The sequence below is a fragment of the Rhinoraja longicauda genome, chromosome 15 (assembly GCF_053455715.1).
Source record: "Rhinoraja longicauda isolate Sanriku21f chromosome 15, sRhiLon1.1, whole genome shotgun sequence".
NCBI classification, from domain to species: Eukaryota; Metazoa; Chordata; class Chondrichthyes; order Rajiformes; family Arhynchobatidae; genus Rhinoraja; species Rhinoraja longicauda.
Window position 1 is genome coordinate 50,183,260 of NC_135967.1, and position 12,909 is coordinate 50,196,168.

Here is a 12,909-nt window from a genome sequence, read left to right on the forward strand (position 1 = left end):
GTCACAGAGATCGCTTACGATTTCTGGAGCAATACACAAGCGGATATTCGAAGCAGCTTGTTAAAAGTTGTCGACATTTGCCTGCGGATGAGGGCTATCGAAAGGCAAGAAAATAGCTTGAGGTGCATTTTGGTAACAAACAGAAGATTGTTAACGCATACATGAAGAAGGCCTTTGCTTGGTCAGTTATTAAGGCGGAAGATGTGAAGGATTTGCATAAGTTTGCGATATTTCTTAGTGGTTGTTGTAATTCAATGAGAAATAGCATCCACATGGAAGAAATGAATGTTGTTAGTAATATGAAGGCTATCGTTCTAAAACTGCCCTTTCGGCTTAGAGAAAAGTGGAGAGATAAAGCAGGCCTGATACAGGAGGTTGACGATAGAGAGGCCATGCTTCCTGACCTGGTGAATTTCATGGAAAGAGAAGTATGGTTAATGTCAAACCTATGCTATGGGAATATTCAAGATCCTAAATCAACAACCGTCAAAGGCTCTACCTTTACTAAAATCAAGGGAAGATCAGGACCTAAGGAATGTAGTTTTGCTGCTGCCGCAATACCCGTAGAAACGAAGGATTGAATGAAAAAGGATGTATCTACCGTTAAACCACAAGGGTTTCGTTTTTCATGTAACGGTGGAAACGGTGGACACAAGAATATTTACCTCTAATTCAAGAGCGTCAACAATGGTTGAGAGTGAGAATAAATTTTATTCCAGGTGATATCGTCTTGGTAGTTGATTCTACTGCACCACGAGGTTCTTGGTTGATGGGCAGGATACTGTAGATTATGCCAGACATTAAAGGTTTTGTCCCTACTGTACGACTTCAGACTAAGGACAACATCTTGGTAAGACCGATAACCAAGATATGTCTGCTTCTAGAAGGTGAAGGAGAAGATCGAAGAATCGCTAAAGAAGTTTGATTGCCAACATATAATGCATATTACTTTTGTTTTTGATAAATATTAAGCTTTTATAGCTCCTTTTAATATCTATTGGTAATTGCTTCGTCATATACGCAGAACAATTAGGGGCCGGTGTGTAGGAGCCATTTATTCTTAATTTAGTTACTGTTATTGTATTATGGCTATGTTTAATATTTCTAGTTTATGCCTTTTTTGCATGTTTGTGGGTGTGATTTAATACGTAATGGGGAGTGTCTACATGGGAGGAGGCTAACGTAGCAACAGAGATTGTGGGTCAGTTTAGTCTCGGAGGTTGGAGAGAATACAGTTCTTTAGCAGGCTCGCACCAGTCATACACACGCCAGCTACACTCACAAGAACCACACGGTAACGACTATATGAATTTTACTGTGTTGTTTGATGAAGAAACAGTTGATAAGGACGAAAGGTTATGAATTACTCTTTGATTGTGCTACTTTAATAAAGACCAATAAATCAAGAAAAGATGTTTGGAAGATTCGTTTTATTATCTCAGAGTGCGATGCGTGCGTAAGCTAAACCTCCATTCCATCCCGAGCAGTAATGGCTATCGAAGTTGGGCTTTGAGAAGGTATAGAAACTGCCATTACATTGGGTAAAAATAATGTGTAGCTTAAAATCTGAATTGTAAATGCTCATTTAACGCATGTTGAACGGGAAGGATAGATCAGCCGTGATTGAATGGTGGATGGGCCGAATGGCCAAATTCTGCTCCTAGAACTTATGAACTGGATTAATTCTGATTTTCAGCACAATGAATGTTCACGATCTGTATAATTGAAAAGCGCTCTGTGATTAACATACAATATGCCGAATATTTCTCTCATAAATACATATCTGTGCCTTGCGATTGTACAAGATAAAACTTCAATAGAAATGGAAATATTGTGTCTGACGTTTTTCTTACGTTTAGTTGCACAGCGCAATGTATCTCGAGAACACCAAGAGAGTTGTGTGTCCTGCGGAAATGCATTGCACCTTTCCACAGGTTGCCAAGGTCCTCCATAGAGTACAAGATTCCATGCAACTCATGCACATAGTATTTACAAACATTAATCAATGGGCAGCACCTCATTCCACAGACTGTACTGGTCAAAGTCATCTGCTATATTGAGGATGCAATCCAGGGTATTGTGTCGCAGGTGGTAATCAATAAAATATAGAAAAAATTGGTTTGTCATAAAGACTTTACAGATATGGGGGACTTAAAGAAATGAAGACAGGCTTAATTTATTCAGACTGCAGACTGTTCTAAATATTCCACTGAGCAAATTGGTTCCCTTAATTAATTAAATAACAGAACATTTAAGAGTTGTGTTGAATTTAGTTTGGGTAAAGGACTAATCTAGTAGAAGTGTATAATTGTCTGATAGAGATGTATAAAATCATGAGTGGAATAGATCAGGTAGATGCACAGAATCTTTTGCCCAGAGTATGGGAATTAAGAACCAGAGCTCGTAGGTTTAAGGTGAAGGGGGGAAAGATTTTATAGGGATCTGAAGGGTGACTTCTTCCCACAAAGTGTGGTGGGTGGATGGAACAAGCAGCCGGAGGAGGCAGCAATGTTTAAGAAACATTCGGACAGGTACATGGATAGGACAGGTTAGGATGGATATGGGTCAAACACAGGCAAGAGGGTCTAGTGTAGATGGGACATGTTGGTCAGTGTGAAGGAAAATAATTTCACTGTGTTAACAATTAACAGATGTGACAATAAAAAGCACAATTGAGTATTTTGTGGGCAAGTTGGGCAGAATGACCTATTTCCACAATGTGTGACTGATTAAATTATGTGATCAGGAATAATACGAAGGAATTTGCAAAGATCATATCGGGGCTGGTGTTGAGAAACACTTCTGACAGCGCTGTTGCAATGCAATGCATCCCTCCAGTAATACAGACTTAATACATTCAGCAACTAACAGACATGATGGATGCAGAACCGGCATCACACCTGTATGTAAATGCGCCATGGTGTGCAATAGACAATTAAATACTGACAAAGAGGATCGATACAAAATGCTGGAGAAACACAGCAGGACGGGCAGCATCTCTGGAGATGGGTGACGTTTCAGGTCGAGGCCCATCTTCAGACTGAGAGTCAGGGTGAGGGAAACTAAAAAAAGGTGAGTAGGGGAAATGAAGTGTTTAACAACCGGGAGATTGCCACAGCGCAGGTTCAACCAAACCGGACAGGTCATGGGTGAGGGGGCAGACGAAGCAGTCCCTGGTCCTCCATGTTGGGGGTTGGGCGTGGGGTTAACTACCCCACCCCCTGGAAAACAGTATGAGTTACAGAAACTTTGACGAATGAAAACCAAATGACACACTTGGTTGAAGAAGGTTCCCCAGCGACGGGGAACATGACACTTCCCAGCCAAACCCGCAAGGGCGCTGGGAAGCTGACACACCTTCTGACACCAAAGAAATCTATCCTTGTGGGGACATGGAGCATCCGAACCATGTTCCAGGCTGGCAAGGCTGCCAATGTTGCCAAAATAAAAAATAGTGCGCTCAACTGGGGAGATCTCACAAGAACCGCCAACAACCGAGTGAGGTGGAGGACATTTGTCAATGGCCTACGCTCCCGAGAGGAGCAAAGGGCTTAAGATGAAGAAGTAGAAGATTGCCACGGCCCAAGCAGACTGAGCACATTTACAGAGTGTGTAATGGGCATCCCTGCATTTTAAATCAGTGACCCCTAGTTCCAGTTTCTCCCACAATGGAATCATTATCTGCACATTCACCTGGTCAAGATCTTTCTGAGTATATTCTCTAAAAATAAATCCCACTTTCTTAAATTTGTGCTGCAGCGGATTAAATGTTCGGCTGTTCAACCTTTCACAGATTAATCTAGGCAAACAGCACGGAAATAGACCCTTCCGACCAAGATGACCCATCTACACTAGTCAACCTGCCCGCGTTTGGCCCATATCCCTCTCAACCTTTCCTATCCATGTACCTGTCCAAATATATTTTAAATGCTGTCATGGTACTTGGCTCAAATACCTCCTCTGGCAGCTCGTTCCAGATACCCACCCCCCTTTCTGTGTATTTGCTTAAAAGACAACCTGTCCTTCCAAATATTACCCTAGCACATGTTCTCCAAGCTCCTTCCAACTAGAGCTGCGTCTAGCTCAGACCAGAACGTAACAGTGAATCAGAAAGTCCCTTTGTGGGCAAATGCCACAGAACCAAGCAGCATTAAAGTAGTCACCCATCGGCATTAGAGCGTACCCAGCTTCCGAACAATGTGCCGACCGTCACCAAACATAAATGAGTAAAAAGAATAAGGTGCAACAAGAAATTATCTTTCTCATCAATTCATTAATGTTCGGAGAACTGTATGTCAGTGGAAAAATTACTGCCCGAAATAAAAACACTCAAGACGAGAAATCCCTGAGATTGGGGATGTGTTGGATAGGAACACTTACTGCAAAGTACTTCCAACAATTCATTGCTTTCACCTGAATAATAGTCTCACACAGAACTCCCAACCCTTCCGAATTTGGCAGGAAGTTTCCGCTTTCCTATTTCATTTCCTCCATTCCGATTTTGCCTCACATTTTTCCGCAAAACACATGCCCCGCCGCTGTACTCGCCCCCAGCCGCTGTACACGCCCCCCACCGCTGTACACTCCCCGCTGCTGTACACCCCCCGCCGCTGTACACCCTCCACCGCTGTACTTACCCCACCGCTGTACTCACCCCACCCCGCTGTACACGCCCCGCCGCTGTACACGCCCCCCCCCGCTGTACACCCCCCACCGCTGTACACGCCCCCCCCGCTGTACACCCTCCACCGCTGTACACCCCCCACCGCTGTATACCCCCCACCTTTGAACTCACCCCCCAGCTGTACACGCACCCCACCTCTCACCTCACCCCCACCGCTGTACTCACCCCCACGCTGTACTCACCCCCACCGCTGTACTCACCCCCCACGCTGTACTCACCCCCCACGCTGTACTCACCCCCACCGCTGTACTCACCCCCCACGCTGTGCTTGCCCCCCCCTCTGTACTCACCCCCACCGCTGTACTCACCCTCCACCGCTGTACTCACCCCCCACGCTGTGCTTGCCCCCCCCTCTGTACTCACCCCCACCGCTGTACTCACCCCCCACCGCTGTACTCACCCCCCACGCTGTGCTTGCCCCCCCCCCCTCTGTACTCACCCCCCACGCTGTGCTTGCCCCCCACCTCTGTACTCACCCCCCACCTCTGTACTCACCCCCCACGCTGTACTCACCCCCCACCTCTGTACTCACCCCCCACGCTGTACTCAGCCCCCACCTCTGTACTCACCCCCCACGCTGTGCTTGCCCCCCCCCGCTGTTCTCGCCCCCCCGCTGTACTCGCCCCCCCAATGTACTCACCCCACCGCTGTACTCACCCCACCGCTGTACTCACTCCACCTCTGTACTCAACCCCACCGCTGTACTCGCCCCCCCCACTGTCCTCGCCCCCCCCGCTGTACTCGCCCCCCCCGCTGTACACGCCCCCCCACTGTACTCGCCCCCCCCACTGTCCTCGCCCCCCCCGCTGTACTCGCCCCCCCGCTGAACACGCCCCCCCCACTGTACTCGCCCCCCCGCTGTACTCGCCCCCCCGCTGTACTCGCCCCCCCCGCTGTACTCGCCCCCCCCGCTGTACACGCCCCCCCCGCTGTACTCGCCCCCCCCGCTGTACTCGCCCCCCCCCGCTGTACACGCCCCCCACCTCTGTACTCACACCCCCACCACTGTACTCGCCCCCCCGCTGTACTCGCCCCCCCCCGCTGTACTCACCCCCCCCGCTGAACTCACCCCCCCGCTGTACTCGCCCCCCCCCGCTGTACTCGCCCCCCCCCCGCTGTACTCGCCCCCCCCCGCTGTACACGCCCCCCCTCCCCCGCTGTACTCGCCCCCCCCCCGCTGTACTCGCCCCCCCTCCCCCGCTGTACTCGCCCCCCCCGCTGTACACGCCCCCCCTGCTGTACTCGCCCCCCCCGCTGTACTCGCCCCCCCCTCCCCGCTGTACTCGCCCCCCCCGCTGTACTCGCCCCCACCCGCCTGTACTCGCCCCCCCTCCCCCGCTGTACTCGCCCCCCCCCCGCTGTACTCGCCCCCCCCCGCTGTACACGCCCCCCCCCGCTGTACTCGCCCCCCCCCCCCGCTGTACTCGCCCCCCCCGCTGTACTCGACCCCCCCGCTGTACTCGCCCCCCCCACCGCTGTACTCGCCCCCCCCCCGCTGTACTCGCCCCCCCCCGCTGTACTCGCCCCTCCCCCCCCGATGTACTCATCCCCCCGCTGTACTCGCCCCCCCCGCTGTACTCGCCCCCCCCGCTGTACTCGCACCCCGCTGTACACGCCCCCCCCCGCTGTAGTCCCCCCCCCGCTTTACTACCCCCCCCGCTGTACACGCCCCCCCCCCCGCTGTACTCGCCCCCCGCTGTACACGCCCCCCCCCGCTGTACACGCCCCCCCGCTGTACTCGCCCCCCCCACCTCTGTACTCACACCCCCCCCGCTGTACTCACCCCCCCCGCTGTACTCACCCCCCCCACCTCTGTACTCTCCCCCCCTGCTGTACTCGCCCCCCCCGCTGTACTCACCCCCCCCCGCTGTACTCACCCCCCGCTGTACTCACCCCCCCCGCTGTACTCACCACCCCCCGCTGTACTCACCCCCCCCCGCTGTACTCGCCCCCCCGCTGTACTCGCACCCCCCCGCTGTACTCGCCCCCCCCCGCTGTACTCACCCCCCCCGCTGTACTCCCCCCCCCGCTTTACTCCCCCCCCCGCTGTACTCGCCCCCCCCCGCTGTACTCGCCCCCCCCGCTGTACTCACCCCCCCCGCTGTACTTGCCCCCCCCGCTGTACTCGCCCCCCCCCCGCTGTACTCGCCCCCCCCCCGCTGTACTCGCCCCCCCCCGCTGTACTCGCCCCCCCCCGCTGTACTCGCCCCCCCCCCGCTGTACTCGCCCCCCCCCGCTGTACTCGCCCTCCCCCCCACTGTACTCGCCCCCCCACTGTACTCGCCCCCCCGCTCTACTCTCCCCCCCGCTGTACTCGCCCCCCTCCACTGTACTCCCCCCCCCCGCTGTACACGCCCCCCCACTGTACTCGCCCCCCCACTGTACTCGCCCCCCCCCCGCTGTACTCACCCTCCCACTGTACTCGCCCCCCCACTGTACTCGCCCCCCCACTGTACTCGCCCCCCACTGTACTCACCCCCCCACTGTACTCACCCCCCCCCCCGCTGTACTCGCCCCCCACTGTACTCACCCCCCCACTGTACTCACCACCCCCCCCCCGCTGTACTCGCCCCCCACTGTACTCACCCCCCCACTGTACTCGCCCCCCCCACTGTACTCGCCCCCCCCCCACTGTACTCACCCCCCGCTGTACTCACCCCCCCACTGTACTCACCCCCCCGCCGTACTCGCCCCCCCACTGTACTCGCCCCCCCACTGTACTCGCCCCCCCACTGTTCTCGCCCCCCCGCTGTACTCACCCCCCCGCCGTACTCGCCCCCCCACTGTATTCGCCCCCCCACTGTACTCGCCCCCCCACTGTTCTCGCCCCCCCCACTGTACTCGCCCCCCACCGCTGTACTTGCCTCGCCGTTCGCCCGGCAACGCCTTGTCACTGGCCCGGCCTCACCTCGCTGTTCGCCACCCGGCCTCGCTGTGGAGCGTGAGGCCCGTTGATGTTGAGGGGATTAGGGGGAGGGGGTCAGGGTGCGGGGGAGGGGAGCAGTGGAATGGGAGGAGGGAGTGGGAGTCAGAGGGTGGAGGAAGGGAGGGGGAGAATGAGGAAGTGAGGGGGAGAATGGGTTGGGAGGGGAGTGGGGGAGTGGTTCCTGCATCTAGCTTGTCTAATTTTATGATTTTATACGTCTCTATAAGATCCCCTCTCATCCTTCTAAACTCCAGTGAATACAAGCCCAGTCTTTCCAATCTTTCCTCATATGACAGTCCCTCTATCCCGGGGATTAACATTGTGAACCTACGCTGCACTGCCTCAATAGCAAGGACGTCCTTCCTCAAATTAGGAGATCAAAACTGCACACAATACTCCATATGTGGTCTCACCGGGGCCCTATACAACTGCAGAAGCTCCTCCTTGCTCCTATACTCAAATCGTCTTGTTATGAAGGCCAACATGCCATTTGCTTTCTTCACCACCTGCTGTACCTGCACGCTTATTTTCAGTGACTGGTGTACAACTGCACCCAGGTCTCGTTGCACTTCCCCTTTACCTAATCTGACACCATTGAGATAATAATCTGCCTCCTTGTTTTTGCCGCCAAAGTGGATAACCTCACATTTATCTACATTATACTGCATCTGCCCACTCACCCAACATGTCCAAGTCACCCTGTAACCTCCGAACATCCTCTTCGCCGTTCACACTGCCATCCAGCTTTGTGTCATCCGCAAACTTGCTAGTGTTTCTTTTGATTCCATCATCCAAATCATTAACATATATGTAAATAGTTGCGGCCCCAACACCGAGCCTTGCGGCACTCCACTCGCCACTGCCTGCCATTCTGAAAAGGACCCATTTATTCCTACTCTTTGCTTCTTGTCTGCCAACCAATTCCCTATTCATGTCAGCACCCTACCCCCAATACCACGTGCTCTAATTTTGCTCACCAACCTCCCATGTGGGTCCTTATCAAAGGCTTTCTGAAAGTCTAGATACACTACATCCACTGGCTCTCCTTCATCCATTTTACTTTTCACATCCTCAAAAAATTCCAGAAGATTAGTCAAGCATGATTTCCCTTTCATAAATCCATGCTGACTTGGACCAATCCTTTTACCGCTATCCAAATGCACCGTTATTACCTCTTTAATCATTGACTCCAGCATCTTCCCCACCACTGATGTCAGGCTAACTGGTCTATACCCGTTTTCTCTCTCGCTCCTTTCTTGAAAAGTGGGATAACAATAGCTACCCTCCAATCCATAGGAACTGATCCTGAATCTATTGAACATTGGAAAATGATCACCAATGCATCCACGATTTCTCGAGCCACCTCCTTGAGTACCCTGGGATGCAGACCATCAGGCTCTGGGGATTTATCAGCCTTCAGTCCCATCAGTCTACCCAATACTATTTCTCACCTAATGCAAATTTCTTTCATTTCCTCTATCCCCCTAGATCCTCCGTCCTCTAGTACATGTGGGAGATTGTTTGTGTCTTCCTAAGTGAAGACAGATCCAAAGTACCTGTTCAACTCTTCCGCCACTTCCTTGTCACCCATAATAAATTCACCCGTTTCTGCCTTCAAGGGACACACATTTGCCTTTACTAATCTTTTTCTCTTAACATACCTAAAGAAGCTTTTACTGTCCTTCTTTATATTCTTGGCCAGCTTCCCCTCGTACTTCATATTTTCAGCCCATATTGCCCTTATCCTTTGTCCTTTGAAAGTTGCCCAGTCCTCTGGTCTTCCCGCTACTCTTTGCTAACTTATAAATCTTTTCTTTTAGTTTTATTCCATCTCTAACTTCCCTTGTCAGTTGCCTCTTACTCCCCTTAGAATCTTTCTTCCTCTTTGGAATGAAATGATCCTGCATCTGCTGGATTGTGCCCAGAAATTCCTGCCATTGCTGTTCCACCGTCATTCCTGCTAGGAACCTTTTCCATTCGACCTTGGCCAGCTCCTCTCTCATGCCCTTCATAATCCCCTTTGTTCAACTGCAACACTGACATTCCTGGTTTAATCTTCTCCCTCTCAAAATGCAGATTAAAACTAATCATATTATGGTCACTATCTCCAAGCAGTTCCTTTACCTTGAGTTCCCTTATTGAATCTGGTTCATTGGACAACACTAAATCCAGAATTGCCTTCTCTCTGGTAGGCTCCAGTACAAGCTGTTCCAAGAATCCATCTCGGAGGCCCTCTACAAACCTCTCTTTCTTAGGGTTTAGAACTAATCTGATTTTCCCAGTCTACCGGCATATTGAAATCCCCCATAACTACAGTGGCATTACCTTTGTTACATGCCAATTTTAACTCCTGCTGCAACTTACAACCTATATCCAGGCTTCTGCTTGGGGGTCTGTAAATAGCTCCCATTAGTGTCTTCTTACCTTTACAATTCCTCAACTCTATCCACAGTGACTCTACATCATCAGTCCCATTGTCACCCCTTACAAGGGTCTGAATTCCATCCCTCACCAACAGAGCTACCCCGCCTCCTCTGCCCACCTGCCTGTCCTTTCTACAGGACGTATAACCCTGAATATTCAGTTCCCAGTCCTGATCCTTCTGCAGCCACGTCTCTGTAATCCCCACAATGTCGTACCTACCAATCTCTAACTGAGCCTCAAGCTCATCCACTTTACTTCTTATACTTAGCGCATTCAGATATATAGTACTTTTAATCATTTGCTCATCTCACCTTTCACATCGATTCCTATTACACTTGCCCATTCTCTCCTATTCCTTCGTGAGCTTTCTGTCCCGTTAAGTCTGGGGCCTATCTGAATTTTTCCTATACTCTCTTTCTCTTTAGCTCCATCCTTTTCTATCCCATTTGAAGCACCCCCCCCCCCCCCCCCCCCCCCCCACACACTATTTAGTTTAAAACTACCTGAGTAGCTGTGGCAAACCGGCCGGCCAGAATGCCACGAGAAGAGGCGTGAAATGGGAAGCCGGAGGAATGGATATAGGTGGAAGGTGACGGGGAAGGGGGAAAGGGTGGGATTGTGGGAGAAATGGTGTGTATCCAGGTGGAGCAACGGGAAGAGAAGAGGGAAAGGGAGAGAAGGTGCTTCAGTTCAGTTGGTTTCATTTCAACTGGAAACTATCACCAAACATGTTTCCTTTCAGTCAACAGGCGGCTCAGTCTGAGACCCCCACAGACTTCACACAGGATGAGCTCAACAAACTGAAGTCCGACTTCGAAACGGGTGGTGTGGGGAAGATTCAACCTCTCCAAGAGAAGAAGGTGAAAGAACTGGACAAGACCGAGCTGAACATCGGCGTTATGGGAGAGACAGGTGCAGGAAAATCCACCTTCATCAACGCCAGGAGAGGGCTTCGTAGCACAGATGTGGGAGCGGCTGAGGTTGGCACCACAGAAACTACAATGGAGCCAACCGGATACCCACATCCCAATCTGCCCAATGTCCGCTACTGGGACCTGCCGGGGGTCGGATCTACACGAATCCCCGTGGATTCCTACCTGAAGAAAATGAAATTTGAAACATAGGATCTCTTCATCATAGTGACAGCTGGTCGATTCACAGAGAATGATGCAAAACCTTGCCAATGAGATTAAGCGGCTGGGGAAGAGGTTCTACTTTGTTCGCTCTAAGATTGATGTTGACCTTAATGCAATGCGGGAGGAAGGGAGGGAATCTGATGAAGTTGCAGAACAGGAAAAGATCCGGAGTGACTGCGTCAGCCGGTTGGGAAAGGCCGGGATCCCTGATCCCATCGTGTTCCTGATATCCAGTTTTAAGAAGGATATGTATGATTTCCCTCGGTTGATGGAAGCACTTGCAGATGATTTACCAAATATTAAGAAATCTGTCCTTGTCCTGGCCCTTCCCAACCTCAGTGTGGAGGTTATTCGGAAGAAACGTGAGGTGTTGAAGACACGTATCTGGATGTTGGCGATCATCTCGGGAGGAGTGGGAGCGGTCCCAGTCCCAGTCCCAGGTCTCTCTGCCGCATGTGACATTGGGATCCTGACTGGAGGATAATCTATTTCCGTGAATGCCTGTGTCTGGATGATGCTTCTCTCCGCAGACTGGCCGAGAGAACAGGCACATCCGTGGGACAGCTGAAAGCCGCAGCTGATTCTTTCCTGCTGGGAGAAATATCTGCACCAGTAATGGTTTGGGTGGGGCGGCCCTCGTTACTGTTTCAGCCGTGGAAGCCGCTCTTTATTTTATCCCAGGCATTGGTTCCATTTTTGGAGCAGGGTCATCATTTCTGATGACCTACGTGATACTGAGTGACGCGCTGGTGCGTCTAGTGGGGAGCGCAGAGAAGGTGCTCGCTTTTGTCAAACGTGCCAAGTAACCGCTCTGCACCAATATCCATCCCGTCAGTCACGTCGTGCTGGGATTCATATATGAAGAAAGCTAACGCCACATTGTGCGCTAATTCTACTCTAACTGATTGCTGTTTGCTTGCACCTATCCATTAGTACGTCTAGGCCCACGTGGTCTCCCGTTTGCGAACCACATTAACTCCCCCTCCCATTCCCACACTGACCTTTCTGTCCTAGACCTCCTCCACTATCAGAGTGAGGCCACACACAAATGGAGGAGCAGCATCTCATATTTCGCTTGGGCAGCTCACAACCCAGCGGGATGAATATTAATTTGTCCAATGTCAAGTAGGCCTTGCTTCCCCTCTCTCTCCGTCCCTCCCCCATTCCAGTTTCCGGACTGGTTTCACTGTCCTCCGGATTGAATTGTACTGATTGTATCCCTCCTTGTCCCCTTCCCCTCAGCCAACAATGATCCACTCTACATTTCCCTTCAGCAGCATCCCCTTTGATCTCTCCTTTTCACACCTCACCCTTCCATATCTCTATGTCTCCCTCTCCCTTGACTATCACTGAACAAGGGTCTCGATCCAACACGTCACCCATTCCTTCTTTCTGAGATGCTGCCTGTCCCGCTGAGTTACCCCAACATTTTGTGCTTATCTTCATGTTCTCCTGAGATGCTGCCTGGTCAACTCAGTTCCTCCAGCACTTTGTGACTTTTTTTTGTAAACCAGCATCTGCAGTTCCTTATTCCTGCTGTTTGCTGTAATAATGTTTGGAAACATTTCTCACCCATTTTGAAATTTCTGAGGCAGTCGTACATGACTGAGGGAGGGGCACTCAGTTGAACAGGCGGCCATCAGGGATCTGCGACCATATTTTGGACAAGTTCAGAGATATTATTCCCAGTGTCCTGGTCCAAGCATCAACACTGTGTTTGTGGTCTGGTCATGTTCAGC

At 51.6% G+C, this 12,909-nt stretch overlaps 1 pseudogene; it reads left to right on the forward strand.

The window, feature by feature from the left end:
• Positions 1–7,692: 7,692 nt before the first annotated feature.
• LOC144600308 (uncharacterized) overlaps positions 7,693–12,909 on the forward strand; it is a 55,615-nt pseudogene continuing 50,398 nt past the window's right edge.